General features: G+C 39.0%; 1 pseudogene; it reads right to left on the bottom strand.

Moving 5' to 3' along the window:
• Positions 1-2,861: 2,861 nt before the first annotated feature.
• LOC138163421 (large ribosomal subunit protein uL5-like) lies at positions 2,862-3,413 on the bottom strand (annotated as a pseudogene).
• Positions 3,414-17,235: the final 13,822 nt, after the last annotated feature.

Genomic DNA, 17,235 nt, shown 5'->3' with positions numbered 1-17,235 from the left:
CCAACTGAACCCCAGAGGTTCCTCTCCAGAATCAATTATAAAATCTTCTATTTAGCTTTTAAAACCCTTCACAAGGGGGGCAGTTAGGTGATACAGTGGATAGAGCACTGGCTTTAAATTCACCAGGATCTGAATTCAAATCTGTCCTCAGACACTTACTAATTGTGTGATCCTGGGCAAGTCACCATAAAAATGGGCACAACCTGGCCATTTCTTACCTTTTCAGTTTTCTTCTACTTACACATTAGCTTGTTTCTCACACTTTGATACACCATCTCCCAATTCCATTCCTGGAATGCTCTCCCTCTTCATCTCTATGTCCTGGCTTTTCTGGTTGCCCCCAAGACTCAACTGCTTCTTTCTAAGATTACCTCCCATCTCCTCTGCTTGTATCTTGTACATAGCTGCTTGCATGCTTTCCCCCCACAATTAGAATGTGAACTCCCTGAGGGCAGGGACTGTATTTTGCCTCTTTTTGTATCCCCAATATTTAGCACAGTACTTGGCACGTAATAAGTTTTTAAGAAATTATTGTTGACATACTGACATACCCATCGTTATGGAAGTGACCTGAATCCAGCAAAGGAGACTGGGAAAGTGCAGTTCAGAGAACTTGGAAGAGACCCAGGAGACAAGTGTCCAGATAACTTAGGAGGAAAGAATATCCAAAAGGCAAAGGTGTTCTGCAGTATCAAAAGTCAAGAGAGGTTGGGCGGCCAGGTAGCACAGCGAGTAAGAGCACCGGCTCCAGTGTTGAGAAGACTTGGAGATCAAATCCCAGGCTCAGACACTTAGCACCCACCCAGAAACACCTGGCCATGTAACCTTAAGCAAGTTACTTAACCCCAATTGCTTAGGGGTGGCCAGGTGGCTCAGCGAGTAAGAGCACCGGCTCCAGTGTTGGATGACCTGGATCAAATCTGGGCTCAGATACTCAGCAACACACCCAGAAATAACTGGCCATGTAACCTTGAGCAAGTTACTTAACCCCGATTGCTTAAAAAAAAAAAAAAGAAAGAGAGAAAAAGAGAGGTCAAGAAAAATGAGGATGGAGAAAAAGACAGATTTGGAAATGAAGTGATAACCTTCTCCCAGCAGAATGGGCAGATAAGAAAAAATCTATTCCAATGTGCAGGAGGGTGGCTGAAATTATTTTAATTTGCATTTCTCTAATCAATAGTGATTTAGGTCATTTTTTTCATATGATTATAGATAGCTTTGATTTCCTCTTCTGGAAACTGCCTGTTTGTATCCTTTGACCATTTATCAATTAGGGAATGACTCCTATTTCTTATAAATTTGACTCAGTTCTCTAACTATTGGTAGATGAGGCCTTTGTCAGAAAAACTTGCTGTAAATTACCACCCCTCTCCCCTCCTAGTTTCCTGTTTTAGTTCTAATTTTAGCTGCATTGTTTTGGTGGGATTTTGTGCAAAAAGTTCTTAATTTCATGTAATCAAAATTGTCCATTTTGCTTCCCATGATCTTCTCTATTGTTCATCATAAATTCTTCCCTTATCCCATAGATCTGACAGATAAATTATTCTAATTTGATTATGACATTACTCTTTATGTCTAAATCATGTGCCCATTTTGGCCTTATCCTGACATACAGTGTAAGATGTTGGTCTATGCCTAATTTCTGCCAGACTGTTTTCTAGTTTTCCCAGCAGTTTTTGTTGAATAGTATCTGCCCCAAAAGCTTGGATCTTTGGGTTTATCAAACACTAGATTACTGTGGTCATTTACTTCTGTATTTCATGTGCCTAATCTATTCTACTGATCAACAACTCTCTTTCTTATCCAGTACCAAATTGTTTGATGATTTCAACTTTGTAATATAGTTTGAAATCTGGTACTGCTAGACTGTCTTCCTTCACTTTTTTTCGTTGATTCCCTTGATATTAACCTTTTGTTCTTCCAGATGAATTTTGTTGCAATTTTTTCTAGCTCTATAAAATAATTCTTTCATAGTTTGATTGCTATGACACTAAGTAAATTAATTTAGGTAGAATTGTCATGTTTATTATATCAGGTTGGCTTACCCATGAGTAATTAATATTTCTCCAATTGTTTCTATATCTGTCTCTATTTGTGTGAAAAACATTTTCCAATTGTGTTTATATAGTTCCTTTGTATATCTTGAAAGGTAGACTCCCAAGTACTTTGTATTGACTGTAGTTATTTTAAATGGAATTTCATTTTCTTGCTGGGTTTTTGATTTGTATGATATACAAATACTGATGATTTATGTGGGTTTATTTTATGTCCTGCAACTTTATTAAGCTGTTAATTGTTTCAACTAGTTTTTTTAGTTGATTCTCTAGGATTTTCTAGGCACAACATCACATCCACAAAGAATGATCATTTGGTTTCCTTGATGCCTATTATTTCTCCTGCTATTATGGGGGGGAGTGGTGGTGTGTTATTGCTATAGTTAGCATTTCTAACACAATATTGAATATAGTCATAGTAATAATAGACCTCATTCCCTCCTGATCTTATTGGCCACGCTTCTAGCTCATCACCATTACAGATTATATTTGCTTTTGGTTTTAGATAGATACTACTTACCTCTTTGAGGAAAGCTCCATTTATTCTTATGCTTTCTAGTGTTGTTTTTTATAGGAATGAATGTTGTATTTTGTCAAAAGCTTTTTCTACAACTATTCACATAATCACATGTTTTTGTTATTGATGTGGTCATTTATGCTTACAGTTTTCCTAATATCAAACTAGCCCTGAATTCCTGGCATAAATCCCACTTTGGCATAGTGTATGATTTTTGTGAAATATTATTAGAGTCTTCTTGCTAGCATTGTATTTTAAATGTTTGCATTGATAGGGAAATTGGTCTATAGTTGTTGTTTTTTTTCCATTTTATTGAGCTTTTAATAGAAAATGGGACTTTATTTGCCAGGAAGGATAATGCCATCATACTTCTGCTGGAACCAGCACATGGCTTCCTCTTTACCAATTCTGTGTTTGGCCCCAATTCAGCCTGTCCTATGTTTCTTGTCTGCAATGCTGAACCCAGGCCTGCCCAGCACCACAAAGAAATCCAAGCTGTAGATGCTGAAGCTCGGGTCATATTTAATCCCCGGATCAATATGCTCTTGGATCCCAAAGCCAAAGTTGCCAGTGTCTGAGAAGTTATTTTTCCTTAACTCATATTCTTGCACTTTCAGAATCTCTTCAGCTTTGGCTCCACCAACTGTACAGTGAATGACAATCTTCTCGTTTCTCCTGATTCCAAAAGACCGGACAGTAAGTGTAGTGAGCTTTGGAGAACACTGGGATTTGGCCTCCCAGATCAGTCTGTTTCCACTCTCCCCAACACAGATATTGAGGCAGAGCTTATGGATATGCAGTTCCCACATGGGGTTTTCCTTTTCACCCTGATCTTGTACCATGGTGGAGAACTGGAAGCTATAGGTTTCTTTCTCTCGTTTTGCTCTCCCTGGTTTAGGTATCAAAACCATATTAGTGTCATAGAAGGAATTTGCTAGAACTCTTTCTTTACCTATCTTTTCAAATAGCTTACATAGTACTGGAACTAATTGTTCTTTAAATGTTTGGTAGATTTCACTAGAAAATGTGTCTGATTCTGGGGATTTTTTCTTAGGGAGCTAGATTAGGTAGTTTCTTTGTGTAGACTGGATAGATTCTTTTAAGTTCCACTTTGCTTTCTGGTTCTAAGACTTGAGCAGTTTTCTTTTAAGATTTTTTGAAATATGATGCCCAGACCCTTGAGGGGAAGGGAGAGGGGGTTGTGGCTTTCAAGCAGTTTAGTGATTCTTAGTTTTTTCTCCTTGAATTATTTTCCAGGTCATTTTCTTCTGCTTATTTTTCAGTCTTTTGACTTTGTTTTCATATTTCTTGTCTCATGGAATCATTAGCTTTCCTTTGGTCAATTACTAATTATCAGAGATTTTTTTTGCTTGGCTGAGGTTTTGTACATCTTGTGCTAAGTCATTCTCATTCTAATTCTTTTTTCTGTGGCTATTACTCTTTTTATAAACTTTCCTCTCTTGAGGAAATGAAAGCTCTCTCATTTCATCTTAAAAAACATTTGAGGGGCGGCCAGGTAGCACAGCGAGTAAGAGCACCGGCTCCAGTGTTGAGAAGACCTGGAGATCGAATCCCAGGCTCAGACACTTAGCACCCACCCAGAAACACCTGGCCGTGTAACCTTGAGCAAGTTACTTAACCCCAATTGCTTAGGGGTGGCCAGGTGGCTCAGCGAGTAAGAGCACCGGCTCCAGTGTCGGGATGACCTGGATCAAATCCGGGCTCAGATACTCAGAACCACACCCAGAAATAACTGGCCGTGTAACCTTGAGCAAGTTACTTAACCCCGATTGCTTAAAAAAAAAAAAACATTTGAAACTTTTAGAAACTCTTCTTTCATTTTTTCCCCCTACTTGGCCATACTCCTTTGTAGTTTTCCATCATGCCCCACAAGAACTTCATTGTCATCCTGCAAGATCACATCACTTCTGGAAATGACACCTCCTCCCCTCTGTCCCTTTGGCCCTCCCTCCCTCTGATTGGATGGTGGAGAGCAGAGAGGGTGCTCCCAGAAACTCCATTTAAGGAGGGGCACCCAGGACAGTCATCTCTTCATTCTAATCATCTCTTCCTTCCATTCCACTGAACTCCCTTGGATTTCTCCATCATATTCCCACTCTCCCCCCATCTTCTTCAGCTTCCATTTGTGTGTTTCTTCCCCCATTGGGTTACAGCCTCCTTGAAAGCAAGAACTATCTTCTTCAAATGTGTATCCCCAATACTTAGCACAGTGAATGGCACATTGTAAGCACTTAGCAAATGTTGATTGGCTGACTGACAGATATTACTTCAATAAATCCTAATTTAATTTATACCCAAGTAGAATTTCCCTTGAGGTTTTTGTTTGTAGATGTTCAGGAGTCATTGTCTTCTGAGGCAGCTTAGGTTGCCTAGAATCAAGAAGACCTAAGTTAAAATTTGGCCTCAGATACTTACCAGCTATGTGACCCTGGGCAAGTCACTTAACCTCTGTTTGCCTCAGTTTCCTCAACTGTAAAATGGGGACAATAACATCTCCTACCTTTCAGGGTTGTTATGAGGATCAGATGAAATAATTCTTGTAAAAAGCACTTAGTGTGGTGCCTGGGACATAGTAGGTGCTACATAAATGTTTATTTCCTTCCTGTCCCTTATGAGTTTGTGTCTTGAACATCCCCATCACCATAATAGCTTTTCAGGGATAGTGGATTCTTTTTTAATTTGCCCACTTCCCGAGGCTCTGCTCACTTCTAGAGACAATATATGACCTTGTCCTGCTGTCACTTTCTTGGGGTAATGAATGCTATCTTATTCCAGGAACTCAAGGACAGGTCAGGCTAGAGACCTGTAAGCTTTCAGTTCTCCCAAAATGGTCTGATTCAAGACAAAAATCTGATCACTGTTCCCCTGGTCTGAGCTCTGCAAGTTCCTGATCTGGGTTTGGGTTAGAGCAACAGACCCTTAGAGACTCAGTAGTTGCTGTTGCACTTAACCACTATCAGCTAGCTAGAAAACTTTGCTACTTTAGAGGGTAAGAACTGCAGATTTCCCTAAGATCTGGGACTCCTACCTTGGTTATCCTACAGGCTTCAAATTGGTCTGGAAGCTGGAACTGAGACCCTACTCTGCTCCTGGGGTCTGAATCACACATCCCAGGGCCTGTGACCACTTTACTGTGGAATGCTGTCTCTGGGTTCAGGTCAATTCTTTAGTCCTCCCTGGATCTGTGACTTGGGACTGAGTAGTGAGTGACAGAGTTATCAGTTACTCCTTCTCTTTGCACTTGTTTAGGTCCCTCAGTGCTGACCTTGGGACCCCACCCCACCCTGACCTTGCTCTGATGCAAAGCCTTCCCTGCAATAGAATACTTACACTGGTTGGTTGGTCGCTGTCCTTCGTTCTCTCAAAAAGGACCAAAAATCACTATGTTAGAGTCAAGTTATAATGTGTCCAACTGTGGCTGATCAGGCAAGTACAAGCTTGAATGCTTGGTGGGACACAAATAGTCCATGTGAACATTTGGGGTGGGTTCTCCAAATTTGTGCATCCTGCATTTCTTTTGAGCCATTTCAATTCTTTGCTCACAGAGCATGGCACCTTCTCTGATGAGGACATACCATGCTAGGCGGTCCTATGCCAGTGTCTCTCGCCTCTTCCCAGTGTCAGCAGACCTCTCTGCCTATGTCAACCTGGGTTAGAAAAATTATTCAGCGTGATTTTTATTCTTAGATTTCTCAATCAAGATTCGGTCTGGCATGTTTTCTAGATCTGATTGGAGAAGCTGTTATTTGGGGGTAGAGAGTGTGGGGAGAGAGGGAACCTCATCTTACTTCTTCCTGCTACACTGTCTTCTTAGCTTAGTGACAAATAAATTTTATTATTTAGAGCTGGAAAGACTCTAGAAATGACCTCATCCAACCCTTACTTTTTCTTCTTCAGATAGATCTATGGTCTCAGGTGAATGTTTCCTCTAGTGATGGAAATCTCAACCTATTGAAACCAAATTTTGTATGAATAAGATGCCAACGAGAAATAGTTTAAAGTTAGTATTCTCTAACTTTAAGTTAATATTGGGGTTTTTGCTGAAATTTCATTCCAAAGAAGAGAAGAGTCTTCAAGATATGTGGCAAATGAAGCTAACACTGAGGTAGGTAGGGAGGTCTAATGGGATCATAATTGCTTGGACTTAAAAATCCCCCAAATCAAGGCAAGATACCCATTTCTGTCCAAAAATAAATCAGACAACCCTGAAGTGGGGCCACTATCACATTCCCTGGGTTGGGATTTATGGGGAGCCCTGCCATGCTGCAGCAGGGCTGAGAAAGAATCTCTTACCCAGAGGTTTCAAGAGGGTGCATAAAAAGAGAGGGGACTCTGGGAATGGTGGAAGATAGAGAGCCAATTTTATTACCCTGTGAACAAACTTTTATAGGACACTTACTAATTTTTGCCCCTGAGGCCATTGCCCACTTCTTTGTTCCCAGGCTGTGGGTGTAAACCACATTTATTTCAAGGACATAATCCTCACATCTGTGTGTTTGAGCTCCTTCCTGGGGGATGGGGAACAGATCCAGACCCAGTAGCAGGCTCTTCAGCTGAGAGGGTTTATTCAGCCATCAGGATCAGAGTTCCACTGGCCTTTGGTCCTCTACATGGATTCATTAAAACCTGTATTCATTAAGTAATTGATAAAAACTGCTGAGTTTACCTTTGATGTGTAGGCATTGGGACTTAATATTCCATGGATCTTGTAGAGAGGTTGAATCTATTGGTATATTGCTTATTAATAATATATGTACATATAAATATATATCAAGTTCAAGTAAGGAATTTTAGGTGGAAAAAGGGGTCCAAACTCTCACAGAACTGGAAGGAATCTCAAAGACCTGAGATTTCCCTAGATAACATGCCCAACAAGTGATCATCCTGCCTTTGCTTGAGGCGTTTTCATGGTAGAACCCACTACCACTTTTGTGCAGTTTTAATTGTTAGGGAAGATTTGCCTTTGCGTCGAAATTAAGCCAACTTGTCTTCAGCTTCCACCAACTTTTCCTGGTCCTGCCTTCTTGGACAGAACAGTCCTTCTATATGACAACCCTTTCAATAGAGCTAGTATGAGGTGATCAGGACTCTTCCTCAAACACCAACATCTGGGGAAGATATGCTTCCTCCCCATTATGAAGCACCACCCAACCAATGGGCAATTCCTTTGCCATCCTTTCTTCTAGTCAGATCCCAGATTATGCTTTTCATGTCACATACTATACTAGACAAACATCAAAAGACTTCAGAGTCAGGGACTTCTGAGAAGATGGAAGAAAGACAGATTGCAGGAGAGTCTAACTCACCTAATATTTTCCTCAAAAATTGTAAAGCAATCATCAAAGAATTAAAAATGATCAGAAATTCTCAAAAAATTTTGTTTTTGAAGAAAAAAACAAAAGCAATTAATGAACAGAAATGTACTAAGGCAATATAATGTAAATTGAGAGATTTGAAAGCAGAAGAAAACTCTACTTAAATAATATTAACAGAAATATCTGAAACTAAATTAGAATTTCATCAAGATGCAATAAAATAGATAACTGACACGGTAAAGGAATTTAAAGAGGGAATGAAATTGGCACAGGAAATCTGTGAAAATGTAAAAAAAAATAATAAACTCAATGAAAAACAATTATTTCACAGAAAGACTAAGTTACAGAAGCAACAGAGGAAGTAGAAAAAACATTACTCAAATCACACAGTGAGAAAGTGATTTGGAATTCATATGGATGAAAAATATGAAGAATACAGAAAGAGAAAGAAGAATACAATAAAAATTACCAAGTTTCCTGAACATCATAGAGACCCCATATTTCAGGAAATTGTGCAGGAATTTTTTTTTCAGAGATAATGAGAAAAGTTGAGACACTTGGTGGGTAGAAATAGGCTGCAGCATATGACAAATAAGAAATTTTGATGAATGCTATCATCAAAGGAAGGCATGATCAAAAAAAGAAGATGGGCTAGCCACATAGCAATTCCAAGGGATAATCAACCAGTGGGTATCTTGTGTGGTCCATTGGTATTCTCATGATATCAGAAGAAAGGAAGGAAGGTTACTAGTATACCAGCTGACTCAAGAAAATAAAGGATCTTATTGAAAAAGATGAATATAAATTAGGAAGTATTAAGAAAGATAAACTAGGGAATTAGATTTTATGTAAAGGTACCATTTATGAGAGAACATTACTACTAAGTATTCATGCATATAATGGCACAATTAATAAATTGAAATGATAAAGTTGGAGATTTGAATAGAGTGATAAAGAAACTAGATATGATAAATGTATGGAGAAGACCAAATAAAAAGGGTAGAGAATATACATTTTGTTAAGATATGCACAGAACAGTGGTTATCTTTTAGGACAGAAGGGAACTAAAAATAAAATTGGAAAAATATAAGTTGGAAATATTAGGTCCACAAATCAGAATGCAATACAAGTATGAAAAATAAGAGACATGCAACCAAATGTCAACCCACATGGAAATTAAATAATGATGTGTGAAAGAGTTAAAAATAAAATTATGAAAATGCTAACAATTATTAGAAAATTATAATTAGAATATTTGATTCAGTAGAGCAAAATGTCACCTCAAAGACTATTCTCCAATAAAGTACGTCTTGTACATACATGAAAACTACCTAAGAATACTTGAAAGATATATCAGAGATAACTTTTTTCAATATCTCTCTGATTATTAATATCAAGGCAGGCACAAGGTAGGAAGAGGTAGGATCACTCAAAGTATTTGCCACTGTGATGAAGTATATCCAGCAGAGAATCCAAGGGAAAGGAGTTTTTAGGATTCCTGGATGTAGCTGATATTGATTGCATTAAGACCAAGAATATTATAGAACCTCCTAAATAAGATCCACAACCATTAATCCAAAGGAGTTTCATCTTAGTATCTACACTACAAAAACTAAGTGGATTGAGAATGCCTATTATCTAGAATACTATCTACAATTCAAACAGACAACCTAATAGAGCTTGTCCATCTGTGTACACATATGCATTCATGTGTATATGTATGCATACATCTACATGTACATACATGCCTGTGTGTACATATGTGCATACATGTGTGTATTTATATTCACAATACTGTACGGTTTTCTATACACGTGTGTATATATACATATACACATGCACATGCATATATATGTATATGTGGGTATATTTAGACACATATATAGACACACATCTCTATATCTTTATATATCCATCTATATCTATCAATCTATCTATCTCTTTCTCTATATTATATATCTATGTATATCTATAACTATGCCTATATCTATATGTCTTTCTATCTCTATCTCTATCTCTCTTTATCTCTACTCTGCAAATGGGTAATGATCTGGGCCTGGAATTGAAAAGGAAGATGAGAATGGGCTGAATTTCTTCTGGGTAATTACAAAATTTTCTTAAAGACAGTTAGCTTCTTCCTGAAATACAGGCCCCTCTTTTTATCACCAACATTCATCTAGTATTATTGTAATGGGAATGTAAATTTGTAAGATCTTCCCTGCCCCTAGGCTAAAGTGCACCTGGAGCCTGGGGTGGGAGGCTTGTTTTTCAGTAGATACTTCTTGATTGGCCAGTGAGTCAATAAGGTTGTTACATTCTCTGAGCCAGGAGAAGGCTATATAAGCCCTGATGTGTAGCTTTGTTTTGGGACTCACTTTGAGAAGTGTTCTGTGATTTGATATAGATTCTGGGAAGCCGTTGTCCAGAGCCCCCCAGCTTTGAAAAACCCAGATGTTGATTTGGTATGGATGTAATGGTTGGACAGTTTGGAAAGCTGTCTACTTGATCTGTTTCTGTCTTGATACTTTTGCCTGTATACTTTGAAGTTCGGGGTGCTGACCTTTTTCCCCTGAACGAGGTAAACAATATATGTTTGACTGATTAAAGTAAGCTTGTTAACCCATTTTGAGTTGCTTTCCTTTAACAAAGCAGATCCAAGAACCTGTATGGGCAGGCACCCTGAGGACGCTTGGGGTGCTTGCTGCTACAATTATATGACTTAAATTCATGGAACACTATGTTTCCTAAAGAGTTGAAGTTGAGGACCATACAAAAGGTAATAGTAATGGAATTTAAAGATCCCCGTGTATTGGCTTGGTTTTTGGTTTGATCGTGTTTAAACCCAGATCTTGTTAATCCCACTTGTGGGATGGACTTGTTGATGTGAAAAGAGAGGGCTGAACTGGAAGGAGCTGGTGACGTAAATTTAGAGAGACACAAGAAAAGAGAGAGGCAGAAGAACTTTTTGGAAGCAGCACCCTTTTGGAGGCAGAGAGAGACTGAGAGGATTGCTGAGGGCCACTCTGAATTGCCCAGGACTTTTGAGAGCTGCCACCCAGAGCTGCCAAGGACTGAGGAGACGTGGCTGTTATGCTGGTACTTTGTCTGTCTGTTTTGATGTTGTTTTGCCACATTTGTCCACTGGTGAAGGACAGTGCTGTTGTTGTAGAGGTATTGGAACCTTACTGTTGGTTCAGAGCTACTGAGACTGTTCTGCAGACAGAGAGTGAATTCTGTCCACTGGTGAAGGACAGTGCTGTTGTTGCAGAAGTTTGGAACCTTGCTGTTGGTTCCAAAGCCCTGAAGAAGGATTTTCTTGTTGTATGTTTACAGAAATCCTGAAAGAGGGTTTTGCTAATGTTTTCAGGGGTCCTAGGACTGTTCTGCAGACAGAGAACGAATTAATGAAGAGACTGGAAATGTATCTTGTGGCTTTGCTAAGCTTTGTCTCCCCAGGAACAAAGATTGCTGAGAACTTGCCTGGTGTCAAGATGAAGAAAAGACCTCCATTTGGGTATTAAATGCTGTGCTTAAGCTTGTTGTAACTCTGGGGTAGATTCAATTGTGATCCAAGGGTGGGGAACTTTTAACCTTTTTGTGCTCTGTGATTGAACAAATGAATGTACTTTACTTATAATTGGAAACTAAGCTCCATTGGAGAAGAGGAGCTTTGTGATGGACTAAATGAAGGTACAGCCTAGGGGTGGAGTAGTATTTAGAAGAGGGACTTTGTGATTGATTAAATGAATTGTAATGTCCAGGGGTGGGGTAGTACTTGATTAAATCACACTTGGGGGTAGTACTTGGAGATTATTGAATCACACTTGGTAAATGCTGTATTTTGAATGATGTTAAATTTTGATTCTATCTGTTCTTAATTTGTCACTGAATAAAATGGAGAGCACCTATGCTGGTATTTTGAACCTTGGGAAGTTGCCTTTGCTTGGCATTACAGATGGAGAAGGATGTGGTGGGTATAAGCAAATGGCAATGCATGAACATCAAGGAATTATGGAGAAGTGGTATAAAGGGTAGTATCAAAGAAAAATTTTGAGGGAAAAAGAAGATATCCCTTGTCATGGGGTAAAGTTGGGTATAAGTGATTGATGATGACCAGGTGCTCCATTGGTATCCTTGTGATATCATGAGAATACAAGAAAGGACCCCAAAATGATGAACAGACCTTTTGTGGCAAACTTATAGGAAAATATGGAGCAGTTAGGTGGTTCATTGTGGAGAGAGTGCTCAACCTGGAGTTAGGGAGATATGAATTCAAATCTGACCTCAGGCACTCCTTAGTTGCATGACCCTGGTCAAGTCACTTACCTCTGTTTGCCTCTGTTTTCTCATTTGTAAAAAAGATAATAATAAGATCTACCTCCCAGGGATGTGTAAAGATGAAAAGTGATAATATATGTAAATGACTTTACAAATATTAAACTATATAAATTCTAACTGCCATCATCATTTTCATCAGATAACATTGATAACAGTCACACAGAATGGGCAGAAATGGAAGGGTTGCAATTTGTGTTGCTGGAAGTCATACCCAATACAGGCCATTAGGTGGCACCATAGAGCCCAGACTGGGGGGTCTGGAGTCAAGAAGATTCATCTTTCTCAGTTCAAATATGGCCTCAGACACTTACTGTGTGACTCTGGGAAAGTCACCTAACCCTGTTTGCCTCAGTTTCCTTATCTGTAAAATGAGGTGGAGATGGAAATGGCAAACCACTCCAATATCTTTGTCAAGAAGACCCCAAATGGGGCCACAGAGAGTCAGATATGATTGAAAAATGACTGAACAACAAGACCATACCCAAATCAATGGGATCACAGAGCCATTAGTATGTTGGAGCATTGGAATGGCATTACAAATACATCATGTCAAAATATGGGAACTAAAGGAGAGGAGCCAAAATGGCAGCATAGAAGCAGGAAAACTCCATATGCCCCCCTCCATAACACCTCAAATACCTATAAAATATGACTCTAAACAAACTTTAGGGCTACAGAACCCACAAAGTGACAGAAAAAAAACAAATTTCTCACTGAAGGCAGCCCAGCAAGTCAGCAGGAAGAGTTCATCCCAGCGCTGGGAGCAGAGCCCAGCCCCGTGTGAGTGCGGGGTTTTAGCCGCAGGGTGGCCATGACCAGCCACAACTGGAGGGACTTCAGGAGAGTGGATCACCAGCAGCTGTGGCAGTTTCCAGAATTATCAACCCATAAATGTCAATGACAAAGGTGAGTGGACTTTGGGAACTGAGGTCCGGGAATGTGGTCTGGCCTCTGCCCCTGAAAGGAGAGCAGCTGAGGTGCCATGGCTGTGCAGCCAAGTGGCTGCTTCAGAGCTCCTGACCTGCAGATTGTAGGGGGATCAAGCAACCATTCTGAGGGGTAATCCCTCTTGCTTTAACCTGCTTGGATCTGGATTGCTTTCTAGGGTGGAGGTCCTAGGGTGGGTGACCAGGTGCCAGAGTGTGTGGAGGCTTCAGAGAGGGCACCCAACTAATACCTCTAGCAGCTGTGAAAACCCCAGTGATTTGGGACAAAGCTATCCTCTCTGGAAGCAGAGTTCTACTCTAGTAAAAAGCTCAAAAGTCAAGTAATTAAGTGACAACATGAGCAAGCAAAGGAAGCAAAGCAAGCACAGTGATCTGACTTTGGATTCCTTTTTTGGGGACAAAAAGGATCAAAGCATGGAATGGGAGGAAGACAACAAAGTCAGAACTCCTGCACCAAAAGCTTCCAAGAAAAAAATGAACTGGTTACAGGCCATAGAGGAGCTTAAGAAGGATTTTGAAAACCAAATAAGAGAAGTGGAGGAAAAATTGGGAAGAGAAATGAGAATGATGCAAGAAAATCATGAAAAGAGAGTCAACAAACTGACTGAAGAAAATAACACCTTAAAAAATAGACTACATGTGACCTTGGGCAAGTCACTTAACCCCAATTGCCCCCCAAAAAAGCAAAAAACAAAAAAAAATAGACTAACTCAAATGGCAAAAGAGGTTAAAAAAGGCAATGAGGATAAGAATGGCTTAAAAAGCCAAATTTGCCAGATGGTAAAAGAATCTCAAAAGCTCACTGAAGAGCATCATTCCTTCAGAATTAGATTGGAGCCAATGGAAGCTAGTGACTTTATGAGAAATCAAGATACTATTAAACAGATACAAACAAATGAAAAAATAGAAGCCAATGTGAAATTTCTCATTGGGAAAACCACTGACCTGGAAAATAGATTGAGGAGAGATAATTTTAAAATTATTGGACTACCTGAAAGCCATGGTCAAAAAAAGAACCTAGAAATCATCCTTCAAGAAATTCTCAAGGAAAATTGCCCTGATGTTTTAGAACCAGAGGGCAAAATAGAGGTTGAAAGAATCCACCAATCACCTCTTGAAAAAGTTCCCCAAAAGAAAACTCTTAGGAATATTATAGCCAGGTTCCAGAGTTCCCAGATCAAGGAGAAAATATTACAAGCAGCCAAGAAGAAACAATTTGAATATTATGTAAACACAATCAGGATAACACAGGATCTGGCAGTTTCTACAGTGAGGGATCGAAGGGCTTGGAATATGATATTCCAGAGGGCAAAGGAGCTTGGATTAAAACCAAGAAGCACCTACCCAGCAAAACTGAGTATCATGTTTCAGGGGAAAATATGATCATTCAATGAAATAGAGGACTTTCAAGCATTTTTTGATGAAAAAACAAGAGATAATAAAAAATTTGACATTCAGATACGAGAAGCAAGAGAAGCATGAAAAGGTAAACAGGGAAAAGAAATCATAAGGAACTTATCAAAGTCGAACTATTTACATTCGTACATGGAAAAATGATAACTGTAACTTACGAAACTTTTCTCAGTATGAGAATAGTTGAAGGGAATATAAATGTACATATATATGTATATATACATACATATATCTGTATAGGAGGATATATGGGTGTATGAATACATATGTGAGTGTATGTGTATATATATATATATAGGTATACATAAACAGAGGGCACAGGACCAGTTGAATAGGAAGGGATGATACTTAAAAGGTGAAATTGAGAGGTGAGAGAGGAATATAATGAGAGGAGATGGGGAGAGACAGAATGGGGTAAACTATCTCATATAGAAGAGGCAAGGGAAAACTGCTACAATGGAGGGGGAAAAAAGGAAAGCAAAAGGGAATGGGTCAACCTTACTTTCATTGAATTTGCCTTAGGGAGGGAATGACATACAATAAATAGGGTATCTCACCCTACGGGAGAGTAGGGGAGAAGGGGAAGAGAGGGAGGATAATGGAGGGCAGGGCAGGTTGGGGGGAGGGAAGTTGGAAGCACTCACTTTTGAAAAGGGACAGGGTCAAAGTAGAGAATAAAACAAGTCGGGGTGGGATAGGATGGAGGGAAATATAGTCAGTCTTTTACAATATATCCACCATTGGAAATGTTTTGCATAGCTACACATGTACAACCTATATTGAATTGCTTATCTTCCCAGTAGGGGTGGGTGATGAGGGAAGAAGGGAAAGAATCTAGAATTCAAAGTTTTAAAATCAAATGTTTAAAAATATATATACATATATATATATATATTTTTTTTTTTTTACATGTTACTGGGAAATAAGATATACAGGCACTGGGGTATAGAGATCCATCTTGCCCTACTGGAAAGTCAGAGGAGGTGTGGGGGAGGATATAGGAGAGAACAGATTGGGGGAGTATACAGTGGGATTGCTGTTTTGGGGTGGTGGATAGGGGAAAGATGAGGAGAAAATTTGTAACTCAAAATCTTGTGGAAATGAATGATGTAAACTAAAAATAAACATAAAATTTTAAAAAATTTTTTAAAATTCAAAAAGATTGAAGAATCAATAAACAATGAATCAAATAAAAAATTTTGGGGAACTAAAGTGGTACTGAGGGGCAAATTCATACATTTCAACACATATTCAATACTTCAGTGTTTCACTGGATTTGTATTCAGGAAGACCTGACTTCTGAACCTGACTCAGAAATGTGACCCTGAGCACATTAATTAACTTCTGTCTGACTCAGTTTCCCCCACAGTAAAATGGAGATTAACTCCTAGTATTACAAAGATGAAATGAGATTATTATAGTTTTAGATCATTTTGAAAATTTTAAGTACTATGCAAATGTGTTAGCTATCATTATTAAAATATTTCCTCCATTGATGCAGAGTGCAACCCATCAAATACATTAGCAAAACTGAGATTGCAAAAGAAATAAATCAATATTTATAAACATGTAACACAGTCAAGTTGACAAAAGGGAAAAACTGTGTTTTACTCCAGCACTTAGTACAGTATTTGGCATTTAGTGTTTTTTCTTTCACTCCTTAAAAAAGATGCATTCAAAGAAGCCATGAATTGAAGATAACACTAATAATGTGAACATAAAGGAATAACGAGAAAATGACACTCTTCCAACTCCTAGTACCAGCTCTTCATCAGCCACATTATAAAGTAAAAACAGGGACAATCTAATCAGTTCTGAGAAAAAGTGGGCCAGCAAAATTCAATATCCAAAAGATTATTTGAATATGGGTTTCTATCCACTGTCATTAACAATGAACTTCACACTAAGTGCATATTTCATATTGAATTATTAACTAATGATAGAATGAAGCCATGTGATTAGGAAGACATTTAAAAACTAAACTTTTATTATCAAAAACAATGTATCCCACCTATAAAAACTCGTGAGGTTGCATATATGGGGCAGTATTGGACTGGAGCGTCTCCCATGGATCTGGGGGTATATAAGTTTTGGTTCCCTGGAGAGGGACACATGATCTGGTCCCTTGAGGGAAAAAAACACATTCTTCTTCTCAGCCCCACCTTTCCCCACCCCAGACTTAGCTCAGTGCCTGGCATATAATGAGTGATTAATAAATGCTTGGGTTTCTGATAGATTACACCAGTAAAGCTTCTGGTTGGTCCTCATGTTTCCCTTTGATTGGAAGCCATGCCAAAGAAAGGAAAGAAATAAGCCCTACTGTGTGCTACCACTGTAGCAGGTGCTTTACAAATATCATTACAATTGATGCTGTCAATAACCCTGGGAGGTATATGTTATTATTATCCCCAATTTACAGTTAAGAAAACTGAGCTTAAATGACTTGCTAAGTGTCTAAGGCTTGATTTGAACTCTAGGCCCAGGGTTCTATGAATCAAATCACCCAGCTACCTCACGAGACCCAAAGAGGATTGGTGACCGAACCAGGAAAAGTCACCCATTCTATGAGCTAGAAGAAACAGTGTCTGGCTTATTTCAAGGCAGCTTCTTTGTTGGTTCACAGTCAAGGC

The sequence above is a fragment of the Petaurus breviceps genome, unplaced genomic scaffold (assembly GCF_028583685.1).
Source record: "Petaurus breviceps papuanus isolate PSGF00001 unplaced genomic scaffold, PetGlider_PUasm1.0 188, whole genome shotgun sequence".
Taxonomy (NCBI): domain Eukaryota; kingdom Metazoa; phylum Chordata; class Mammalia; order Diprotodontia; family Petauridae; genus Petaurus; species Petaurus breviceps.
Note: the sequence above shows the minus strand (reverse complement) of the source record. Positions and strands in the feature narration are given on the sequence as shown.